Below are 12,486 nucleotides of genomic sequence, written 5' to 3'. Positions count from 1 at the left end.
AGTGGGGGGCGGGGGCGGTGGGGTTGAATGGGACCTCATATTTTTTTTAATGTAATTAAAAAATAATAATAATAAATAAATATTAAAAAAAAAAATACAAACGCGAACTTTCTTAAGACGTCGCTGCCCTGTGGAGGCTGTGGAAGGAAGGAGGCGAGACCGCCGGTGAGTCGCAGGGCCAGCCGTGCGCGGCTCCTGCAGACTCTGGCTCCGCCCAGAGAGGAGCGGGGCGCCGGGCCTTCCCCGCTGGGGAGGAGGCAGGGCCCGCTGGCTCCAGCTTGGGCAGTTCCTCATCTCGCGAGAGCCCTGAGTGATGAGTCACAGGAGAGCGAGGGGAATGCTGTCTCCCACGGCAACTTTTGCAGAAGACGCTGGTGTATTCAGTGCTCTAGGAAACCGGCCGTGAGCAGGACTCTCAGGGCCCGCTGAGCTGTCGCCCGGAGCGGCACCCAGCCGTCAGCCACCACGGGCGTTTGCTCTGTTCTCCCCAGCGCCGGGGGTCCCCGAGGCCTCTCCCCAGCTGCGACGCCTCTCGCGCACGCGAGCCTCGGCCTAGCGCCGCAGCTCCGCGCCCGCCGGGCAGAGCGCCGCTCGGCGGTTGTGCTCCCCCTGGCTGGCCCTTCAAGGCCCGCATTTTGGCTTCTCGCAGTGAGAGCAAGCGTAGAGTGGGTTTGAGTCTTGAAGCAGCCGCACAGCACTCGTCCCTTGAACCGGTGAGTAAGGCGGTGGCTCGAATCGAGTAGCCTGGCGGGGCTGGCCCTGGCGGGGGAGAAGGCACGGTCATATTTGAAACTGCCATCATAGGTTTGTCCTTCAGGCACATCAAAAAGAGGACTTGCAAAGGTGTTTTGAGCAGTGGTTGCGGCACTGGAGTGGGTCCGGAGCCTCCAGCATGCCCGCCTTGGAGGAGGTTTTCGTTGGGAAGTCGAGTCCGTGACGTGGAAGAGAGAGCTGCAGCGACAGGTGACCGGGCTCTGGCCCTGAGCCCCCGAGCAGCAGTGAGTATCAGGCAAGGCACTGAACCTCCCTGAACGGCAGGTCCTGCACCTAGAAAACGGGCGCAGATACCTGCTTTTCAGGGTTGTTAGATTACAGACGATGCGTATGCAGTACGTTGCCCATTGGTACTTAAGTGACAGCTGTTACATATTCGCGCTGACATTTCTAAGGTGAGCAGGCTCCATACTGTATGTTCACAATTTGAAAATCTTATTTCCCAAGAACCATGTCTTAAACCTATTTTTATTTCCACAACGGCCCAGAGAGCATCCCACACATTGCAAATGCTCAATAACTATTTATTGTCGCATGGAAGCAGGTCCATACCACTTGGACCTCTCTTTTCTTTACCCCCATACATCTAACTCGCTGAGACAAAACTGGGACTGGGACTGGGAGATGGGAGCCTGGGTGATGGAGGGTTAAGGAGACAGGTAAAGGATATCAGAGCTTCTTCCTGGAGGGTTGTGAAGACCAGCAGAATACACAAGTGGAAAGGAATCCTGCTTTTAAGATCAGATAGATACTGGAAAGTGGATTTGGCTCAACAGATAGTCTGTCTACCACATGGGAGGCCCGCGGTTCAAACCCCAGGCCTCCTTGACCCGTGTGGAGCTGGCCCACGCGCAGTGCTGATGCACGCAAAGAGTGCCCTGCCACGCAGAGGTGTCCCCTGCATAGGGGAGCCCCACGCGCAAGGAGTGCACCCCGTAAGGAGAGCCGCCCCATGTGAATAAAGCACAGCCTGCCCAGGAATGGAGCCGCACACACGAGAGCTGACGCAGCAAGATGACACAACAAAAAGAGACAGATTCCCAGGGCCGCTGACAATACAAGTAGACACAGAAGAACCACATAGTGAATGGACACAGAGAGCAGAGAACTGTAGGGGGGGAAGGGGAGAGAAATAAAACATAAATCTTTAAAAAATTAAAATAGATACCACTTTCGTATGTTTCAAAGATTAAATGAAAATTAAAAAGGTACACACTGAGATGTCTTGTTTCCTCCTGAGACCCATCCACTCTATCATCACCCCATTAAGGTTTTATTAATTTACATTATTTTGTGTATTCTTAGTGTTCTTTTTTGTAAATACACGTAGATATTCTTATATCTCACCCCTTTCTATCATGTCCTTTATCTTTTGTCTTAGCAGTATGTCCTGGAGATCTTTCTATACCAATGAGAGCTTATTATTAAAATCTACCTCATGGATTTTTTAAAGATTTATTTATTTATTTCTCCCCACCCCCTTGTTTGCACTTGCCGTGTTTGTTTGTCTTCCATGTTTCTTTCAAAGGCACCAGGAACTGAACCCGGGACCTCTGGTGTAGGAGGTAGGGGCCGAATTGCTTGAGCCACCTCCTCTCCCTGCTTTGCTGTGTCATTCGTGTTTTTTCTTCTTGGGTCTCTTGTTGCGTCAGCTGCCACACCTGCCCATTGCACCAGCTCACTATCTTGCTCGTCCTCTCTAGGAAACACCGGGAACCTCTGCTCCCTGCTTTTTTGTTTTGTCTCTTATTATGTTTTTCTTCTTGTGTCTCTTGTTTTGTCAGCTTGCTGCACCTGCCCATCACATCATTCACTGTCTTCTTCAGGAGATACCAGGAACCGAACCAGGGACCTCCCATGTGGTAGGTGGGAGCCCAATCACTTGAGCCATAACTGCTTCCCTACCTCATAGGTTTTTAAAACCAGTTCCTTATTGATAAATCTCTGGACTGTTTCCAGCCTTTAGCAATTACAAACAAATCTGAAAATAATAAATGTGCACATCTGTCATTCATATGTGTGAAATTATGCATGATAAGTTCACAGATGCAAAATGACTGGGAAGAAGAGCAGTTGCTTTTTATCCCCCGAGATGGCTCACTTGTCTGTTTGCTCATTGTTTTTGCTCGTTGTCTGCTTATTTTTGCTCGATGTCTGCTCTTTGTTTATTTGTCTTCTTTATGAGGCACCAGGAACTGAACCCAGGACCTTCCATGTGGGAGGCAGGTGCTCAGCTACTTGAACCACATCCACTCCCAGCAATTGCTTTTTTTATAACATTGGTAGATGTTACCAGATTGCCCTCTGCATTGCCTCCAGCCACCCAGAGGATGGGATAGGATACTTTTTTTTTTTAAAGATTTATTTATTTCTCTTCCCTTCCCCCCTGTTGTCTGCTCTCTATGTCCATTCGCTGTGTGTTCTTTTGCATCTGCTTGCATTATCCAGCGGCACTGGGAAATTGCATCTCTTTTTTATTGCATCATCTTGCTGTGTCAGCTCTTTGCATGTGCGGCGCCACTCCTGGGCAGGCTGTGATTTTTTCATGCTGGGTGGCTCAATGCAGGGCGCACTCCTTGCATGTGGGGCTCCCCTACGCAGGGGCACCCCTGCGTGCCATGGTACTCCTTGCGTGCGGCAGCACTGCGCGTGGGCCAGCTCACCACATGGGTCAGGAGGCCCTGGGGATCGAACCCTGGACCCTCCATATGGTAGACGGACACTCTGTCAGTTGAGCCACATCCGTTTCTGATGATTCTTTATTCTACCTGGACTGATCATCTAGTCCCCTTTAGGCCTTTGGTTATACTTGTTTTTAAACAGTTTCAAGTTACTTAAAATTACTGATATTGAAAAATGCACAACAGATTTCTAACGGAGACCAAAGATGCCTTTGGGTCAATATTCTAAGAAGCAGTTGAGACCTTATTCTGTCATCGGGTCCTGGGCTGGGTGAACCGTTGGTCTGACAAAGTCATGCTCTTTCACTGGAGAGGGAGCTTCCAACAAGACCTTGTTTTCAGATATACAGCCCTGGAAACGGAAATGTTCCTGCTTTCATGTGGAACTAGTAAATGCAAAGTTGGACTTGCTCTTTTACTGATAACTTGAAACCAAGTAGGTTAATATTAACTTAGCCAGACCGTGTAGTTTTTAGAATGAACTTCTGTCCTCTCTGCAGGCATCATGAAATCCATGGTTAACTTGATTTTGCAGCTCTAACGTGGAGTCTGTGTGGTGCGGGCACCCGTGGGTGCTTATGTACCACTGTATTGTCTTTTGACCTTTTTAGCCATTTGTATTCTCTCTTTGGAAAAATGTCTATTCAAATCATTTGCCCGTATTTCAATTGAGCTGTTTGTCTTTTTATTGTTGAGTTGTAGAATCTCTTCATATATACTGAATAGTAGACCCTTATCTGATATCTGGTTTCCACATATTTTCTCCCATTGAGTAGGCTGCCTTTTCACTTTCTTGACAAACTCCTTTGAAGAACAAAAGTTTTTAATTTTGAGGAGGTCCCATTTACCTAGTTTTTCCTTTGTTGCTCTTGCTTTGGGTGTAACATTTATGAAACCGTTACCTACCTCAAGATCTTGAAGATGCTTCCCTACATTTTCTTCTAGGATTTTTATGGTCCAGGTTCCTATATTTTGGTCTTGGATCATCTTAAGTTGATTTTTGTCTAGGCTGTAAGGTCCCCTTTCACTGGGTATGGGTATCCAGTTCTCTCTGCACCATTTGTTGAAAAGACTATTCTGTCCCAGTTGTGTGTGCACTTGGCAGCCTTGTCAAGTATCAGTTGACCGTGGATGGGTGGATCTATTTCTGAACTCTCAATTTTATTTCATTGGTCAATATGTCTATTTTTGTGCCAGTACCATGCTGCTTTGACCACTGTAGCTTGGTAATAAGCTTTAAAATCCAGTAGTGTGCATTCTTCAACTTTGTTTTTCTGTTTCAAGATGTTTTTGACTATTTGGGGCCCCTTAGCCTTCCAAATATGTTTGAAAATTCTACAAAAAAGGCTGATGGACTTTTATTGGGATTTCGTTGACTCTGTAAATCAGTCTGGATAGAAATGACATCTTAACAATATTCTTCCAATCCATGAGTATGGAATGTCTTTCCATTGATTTTGGTCTGCTTTGATTTCTTTTAGCAGTGTTATATAGTTTTCTTTGTATAAGTCCTTTACATCCATTTATTATTTAAATTTATTAAGTTAAATTTATTCCTAGATGTGTGACTCGTTAAGTTGGAATAGCAATATATTTACAATATAAATGGATTTTATTCCCTTTATTTCCTCCTCAGCTTGCTCATTACTAGTATATAGAAGCACTACTGAGTTTTGCATGTTGATCTTATATCCTGCTACTTTGCTGAACCCGTTTATTAGGTCCAGTAACTTTGTTGTATATTTTTCAGGGCTTTCTATATGCAGCATCATGCCATCTGCAAATAGTGAAAGTTTTACTTCTTTCTTTCCTTTTATTTATTTATCTTGCCTAACTGCTCTAGCAAGATCTTCTAACACAACCTTGAAAAAGAGTGGTGACAGCGGGCATCCTTTTCTTGTTCCAGATCATAGAGGGAAACCTTTCCATCTTTAACCATCGTGTACGATGTTAGCTGTGGGGTTTTCTTTTATGCCCTTTATCATATTGAGGAACCTTCATTCTATTCCTATCTTTTGAAGTTTTTTGTGGTCAACAAAGGATGTTGGATTTCGTCAAATGCCTTTTCTGCATTAATAGAGATGAGCATGTGATTTTTCTCCTTCACTTTATTTTTCAAGTTGATTTACCTGTATTGAACCACTCTTGTATATCTGGGATAAAACCCACTTGATCATGGTATATAATCCATTTAATGTGTTGTTGGATTCTATTTGCCAGTATTTTGTCAAGGATTTTTGCATCTAAATTCATTAGAGAGGGAATTGGACGTGGCTCAACGGATACAGTGTCCGACTACCATATGGGAGGTCCAGGGTTCAAACCCAGGGCCTCCTGGCCCATGTGATGAGCTGACCCATGCGCAGTGCTGATGTGTGCAAGGAGTGCTGTGACACACCAGGGTGTCCCCCATGTAGGGGAGCCCCACACACAAGGAGTGTGCCCCGCATTGAGCCACCCAGCGCAGAAAAAGCACAGCCTGCCCAGGAGTGGCGCCACACACATGGAGCACTGACGCAGCAAGATGATGCAACAAAAAGAAACCGGCACAGATTCCCGGTGCCGCTGACCAGAATACAAGCAAACACAGATGAAACACACAGCAAATGGACACAGAAAGCAAACAACTGGGGGGGAGGGAAGGGGAGAAAAATAAATAATAAAATAAATCTTTTAAAAAATAATTCATTAGAGAGATTGGTTTATAATTTTCTTTCTTTCTTTTGTTATTATTAATATTTTTTAGCATCTTTACCTGGCTTTGGTATTAGGGTGATACTGGTTTCATAGAATGAGTTAGGTAATGTTTCCCCATCCTCAATTTTTTGGAAGAGTTTTGAGCGGGATTGGAATTAGTTCTTTTCGGACTGCTTGGTAGAATTCACTTGTGCAACCATTTGGTCCTGGGCTCTTCTTTAATGGAAAGGTTTTTTGCTTGTTTGTTTTGTGTTTTTTAGGAGGTACCAGAGAATGAACTCAGGACCTTGTATTTCTGAAGCAAGTGCTCAATCACTGAGCTACACCTGCTCCACTATTGGGAAGTTTTTGATGACTGATTCAACTGCTTTACTTGTGATTGGTCAGTGTAGGTTGTTTGTGTGTTTCTAGGCATTTATCCATTTCATGTAAATTGTCTAATTTGTTGACATATAGTTGTTGCCGCCTTTCAGCAGAGCCTCCCTTCCCTACGTCATGGTGGTCTGATGCAGCTGCCACTTACTGTCCCCGTCCCTGCCCAAGGGCCGAGCTGATGGCCCAGGCCTCGTCAGTCCCAGCGCCAGGTTCTGGTAGGAGGCCCCGGCTTGGGCCCCCACGGCCCTTCGGGATAGTATGTGGACACGCTGGGACATGAAATCTCTCCTTTCCCTCTTGGGCTGCTGACATGGTGCCATGCTAACCTGCAGCCACCTATCAGCACCCTGCCCACCCACCTGTCTTCCCCAGCACCCCTGGCCTAACTGGAGTTCCGCTTGGCCCTGCGTCTGTCCCTGCTGTGAAGCAGCTCAGGGTGGTATACGGCCATCCTTGAAAATCCGAATCACTTACATCAGCTTTCACTTTTTTGCCCCTCGGCGCCTGCACCAGCTCTGGTCACGGCCCGGACCCCCCAGCACTGCTCCTTTACAGTCACCGTGGAGGGGTGCCAGGAGGCCGTGGCAGGTGCATTTGCCTTCGCTGGTTCCCGCCATAGGGCCCGGCAGCTGCGTGGGGCGGGCGGGGGCGCAGCCAGGCACAGACCTGAGGGCCCCTCAGCCCTGGCCCAGGGACCCCCTCACCCTGGCACTCCCGACGTGGAAGCCGGCACGTGCCAGACAGTGGGCTGGCAGCGGCAGCCCGAGTTTCCACCCTGGGCCCCCTGAGCCCCGAGTGCTCGCCTGCCCCTGGGGACAGCACCAGCCCTGGGGGCGGGGGGCTGCGGCCAGCTTCCTGCAGGGCCCCCTCTCCACGCTGTCCCGTCCTGGCTGTCCACCAGCCCACGGGGTCCTTAGAGTCCCCGTCGCACCGTTTCCCTCGCTCCCGTCGCCTGGTTAATCTTCATATTCAGGCCCCTGGTTCAAGCCCCTTGTGGGCTCTGTCTCTGGAATCCGCCAGACCAGGGCCCCCCAGCTGCGGTGACGCGACTGGTTTACCTGTCATTGTTACTCTTACCTCTATTGTACCCATGAAGTCTGTGTTCAGTGGGAGAATACGGCCTGCCTCACCTCCTGCCGCAGGTGCACGGGAGTCCGTGGGTCCCAGGCGATGGCCCGCGTCTGTCACACTCACTGTCTAACAGCCCTGCCCCTTTTCCGGGTGGTCCCTGGGCATTCCCGGGGTCTGGGCCTCGGCTTTGCCCTCTCTGCACGCCTTGACCTCTCCCGCCTGAGCTTGCCCGCTCCCCGCTGGCGCCCTGGGCCTCTGTCACCGTCCCCAGGCAGTCCCTGTGGTCTGGGCACTGGTGGGAATGTGCCCGGCGGCCACCCTGACGGTGTAGCCCGCGCTGCTCGGCGACCGCGGGCCGGGGAGTGCTGGGCCGCGCTGGGAGGTAACACCCGGGAGGAAGGGAGGGATGGCCGGCCCGCAGCGTTCCCGTGCCCCACGGGAGGGGCTCTGGGGATCATGGCTGCGGCTCGTTGCCCCCCACCTGCGTGGCAGGTGCCCTTCCCGCCTCGGCCCCCGGCACTCACCTGCGCTCCAGGGCGTGGGAACTTCAGGGTTCTCTGCCAGCGACACCCCTGGCATGTTACTCAGATTCTCTGTCCGAACCCCCTGCTTTACCCCATAGCCAAGTGAGAGTGGTCGGTGGCACTGAGCTCCCGGAGCACTTCCTGGGCAGGGGCTCACAGCTTTCCCCGCAGTAACGCACCTGAGGGCGACAAGGGCCTTTAGAAGCGTCGTGCTCGTAGGCCCAAGTCTTTCCGGAACCTTCGCCTGCAGGGGCGCGGAGCACCCACAGTTGGAAAGAACCTCCCCGGGGAACCGAGACGCCTGCTAGCAGGATGTGGCTGCGCCCCCGCCCCGCCCTACTGAGAATCACTGTCTCTACTGTATGCTTCTCCACTTAAAGGTGTACTTTTTATGAAAAATCCTCTTGGGAAGCAGATGTGGCTCAAGTGATAGATCTTCTGCCTACCACATGGGAGGGCCTGGGTTCGATCCCTGGGGCCTCCTGGTGAAAAAGAAGAGAAAGTGTGCCTGTGCGGCGAGCCAGTGCCCATGCAGTAAGCCGAGTGCCCACACAGCAAGATGACAATGCAACAAAAGACGGACAACGGGGAGAGTCAGGGTGAAGCGCAGCAGAGAGCAGGAACTGAGGTGGCGCAATTGACAGGGAACCTCTCTCCCCATCAGAGGTCCCCAGGATCGAATCCCAGGGAATCCTAGAGGAGAGAAAATGAGAAGACAACACAGACAGCAAAAACAGCAGGGCGGGAGGAGGGGAAGGGGGGAAATAAATTAATTAATTAAAAAAAAAATCTCTGCTATTTAAATTCTCATGCTTCATCTCTTTAAATAAATGGGAGTGCGTTAGAAAGAAGTCAGTAAGTCAACCTCTTACAGTGCCCCCTGCCGGCAGCTGCTGGAGGTGTATATTACACACCAAATGTCAAGAAATATTGAAATGATTATTGGTTTTATTTGTAAAGCAGGGAAAAAAATACTACTTACCTTAACAACTGTTGCCCAACGTTTTCCATTTTTCTGCCAAGGGATTCCGAGGCCCGTTCCTGGGTTGTGCTTCACACTCAATTTCAGATCAAGAAATTTCAGGGTTATACCTAAATATAGAGTTAAAGCCATAAATTTTCTAGATGGAAACTTTGGAACAAATCTTTAGGACACTGGATCGGTCAAAGAATTCTTGGATATGGAATAAAAACTACACACCTAATAAAATGACTAATATTTTTATATTTATTTTTTTTAATTTTAGGAGCTTCCAGGGATTGAACCAAGTATTTTTAAAAGCTGATAAATACGATGTGCTGACGATGATGCAGCCACAGGAACTCTTATACATCGCTACTGGGGATACAAACCTGCACAGACACTTTGGAAAACAGATCAAAGTTTTTACAAAGTCAATCATTGCACTCAAAGGATTTATCCAATATATTACAGGGTTTTTTTTTCATTTTTGGAGACAGAAAAACATTACAGAACCCAAAATCTGAAGTAACCTCAAAGATAGCATTTTGCTTTTCAGTAAGGCAACTTCTCCTTACAACAGCTCGTTTTTTAAATAATTACTGGGCATTAAAGCTGGGACCTCGTATGTGAGAAGCCACATTGGCTTTCCCTGAGTTGTTTTTTTCATTTGTTTTGCTTGTTTTGCTTGTTTTTGTTTTTGATTTTGCAGGAGGCACTGGGAACCAAACCCTGGACCTCCTATGTGGGAGGCGGGCATGCAACCACTTGAGCCATATCTGCTCCCCTGTAATCTCTCTCTCTTTTTTTCCTATCTGGTTGCGTCACTGTCTTTTTGGTGCGTTGCTTCGCCATGCCGGGGCCTGTGCCACTCTGTGCCATTTTTTCTTTTTTTACTGGAAGTTCCCGGGGATGAAACCTGGTCCTTCCTGTCGTAAACGGGAGCTCAATTGCTGGAGCCACATCCGTATAGTATCACTATACCATCCCCTGTAGTAGCTCTTAATTTATTTTCCTTCACTTCAACCACCCCTTAGCTCTCTGCTCCCCAGTTAAACATCTCCACCTTGTTAAACCACGGTAGAGAAACCGCTTTCCACCCCTTTAGTCTGTAGTTGCTGATCTTAGACCCATCTTAATTTCTCCATTTTTCAAGTGAGGAGACACTAAGAGATGGTTTCCTCCTGTCTAAACACAATAACACCCTTTCACTGAAGTGATTACTGGAAAAACACGAAACATGTTTGAAGCGGCCTTGGGGAAATGATGACAGCCAGCCCCGCAAGCTCCCGCACCTGCTGAGGCCGTGTTTGAACTCCCGTGAGTAGACAGGTGGTGCAGCAGGGTAGGCAGGTGTCTCTGGAAACGTACCTCTGAGCAACTGCCAGCGGTTCCACTGCAGCATCCTGGAGTAGTGACCCAAGAAATTGAGAATCCTTCATTATGAGAAGTCCTAAAACGGGAAGCTTCCTACAGTCAGCTCTCTGTACTCTTCTCATTAGCCTTCTCCCGCTTCAACAGTAGAAGGAGGGAAATGGATTTGGCTCAACTGATTAGAGCATCTGCCTACCACACGGGAGGTCCAGGGTTCAAATCCAGGCCTCCTGACCCGTGTGATGAGTTGGCCCATGTGCGGTGCTGATGTGCACAAGGAATGCCGTGACACACATGGGGGTGTCCTCAGCACAGGGGAGCCCCATGTGCAAGGGGTGCACCCCATAGGAGAGCCGCCCCATGCAAAATAAAGTGCAGCCTGCCCAGGAGTGGCACCACACACACGGAGAGCTGACACAACAAGATGACGCAACAAAAAGAAACACAGATTTCTGGTGCTGCTGACAAGAACACAAGCGGACACAGAAGTACACACAGGAGTGGTCAGAGAGTAGACAACAGGAGGGGAAAGGGACAGAAATAAATAAAAATAAGTCTTTAAAGCAAGCAAACAGACAAACCAAAACAATAGAGGGGTAACAGGAAGTGGTGGAGTGGATGGGAGCTCTGAGCTGGAGGCCATTAGGAACCCCAGGTCTCTGCCCTTTTGCAATCAACTAGCTGGGCCACCTGGGAAGATCACCTCCTCTCTCTAGGTTTCCTATTTACAGTTGCTGAATTAGAGAGGGGGGTCAGACAAGGTGCTCCCTAAGGCCAGGTTTGGTCGCATATTACGATTTTGTGGTTCTAGGCGTCAGAAATGTCATTTGAGTAAATTGTTCTCTCTTGTGGCACAATTGAGAGAATTAGAAATAACTCCCCTTGCTTTCTTGGCTCTCAAGAGGGAAGCAGGACAACATGTTGCAATGAAGGATACAGGCCATTATATGGTTTGTCATAACTTACAAAATTGTGCGGGACACAGGGTAAACTATAAAGTAAACTCTAGCCCACCGTAGGTGGCAATGCTTCAGCATGTGTTCATCAATTGTGAAAAATGTACCACACTCATGAAGGATGTTGTTAATTTGGGAGAGTGCAGGAGGGGGGAGGGAGAGGGGCATATGGAAATCCTCTACATTTTTTATGTAACATTTATGTAAAGTTTCTTTTAAATTAATTAATTATTCAACAAAGAGGGAAGCACTTCAGTGACTCCAGAGGTTTGAAGAGACTGTGCTTCAAATTCCCCTGCATGATACACTGCTAAGGTGGTCCTAGAAACAGTGCTTCTGGATAGCTTGAAAATATGTGATTGAGGCAGTTAGAAATCTCCTGTCCATTGAACTTGGCGGGTTTTAATCTATTCCTTGCAAGAAGTGATAATATTTAGAATTTAATTAAGGCAGGCTTCGCCTGTGTTCCTTAAAGGGTGATCCCACAGTTTCAAATCCTTGACTCTAACGTATTTATCAAAAAGAAAAGACCATTTCATATGCAAGATCTAAAATCCAGGCCAATAAAAAAAATCCACGGTTAGAAAATCTGTGAAGTTGTGAGCTTACAAAGATGAGAGGTTGCTTCCCTCAGAACTCCAGCAGCACAGAGTTAGAGCACTGCATGCCGGGGTTGCTTAGCAACTGCTGATCTACAGTTTCTATGGGGGCCACTTCTCTTTAGCTTAATTCGAAAACTAGAAAATGGGGGGAAAACACAAACACCAAATTACTGTTTTTATTGATTGTCAGATTGTCTTTGATTTTTCTATCTTCCTGCATTGTAAAGATGTTTTAGGAGTATCTATCATTAAATATCTGGATTTTAAAAAATCAGTCTAAAATTTGCCTTCTTTCACTGGGAAAATTTAATGTATTTGCATTTATTATGGTTATTGAAATATTATGATTGTCGAAATCTTATGTGCTTTCTGTTGTACTACCTTTTCTGCTTCCCTTCCTTCTAATTGCCATCTTTCAAATTATATTTTCCCATATTATTAGTATTTGACTTTTTCACTATATTAACTTAG

At 47.6% G+C, this 12,486-nt stretch overlaps 1 long non-coding RNA gene across 1 annotated transcript; it reads left to right on the top strand.

The window, feature by feature from the left end:
* Positions 1–299: 299 nt before the first annotated feature.
* LOC131274815 (uncharacterized) lies at positions 300–12,286 on the top strand. Its single transcript, XR_009182112.2, has 3 exons — positions 300–713; positions 805–998; positions 9,370–12,286. It is a non-coding gene; the product is annotated as an uncharacterized lncRNA (long non-coding RNA).
* The last annotated feature ends 200 nt before the right edge of the window (positions 12,287–12,486 follow it).

This window comes from Dasypus novemcinctus, chromosome 20 (genome assembly GCF_030445035.2).
Source record: "Dasypus novemcinctus isolate mDasNov1 chromosome 20, mDasNov1.1.hap2, whole genome shotgun sequence".
NCBI classification, from domain to species: domain Eukaryota; kingdom Metazoa; phylum Chordata; class Mammalia; order Cingulata; family Dasypodidae; genus Dasypus; species Dasypus novemcinctus.
The sequence above is the reverse complement of the archived record's forward strand: the minus strand, read 5'-3'. Positions and strand labels throughout refer to the sequence as shown.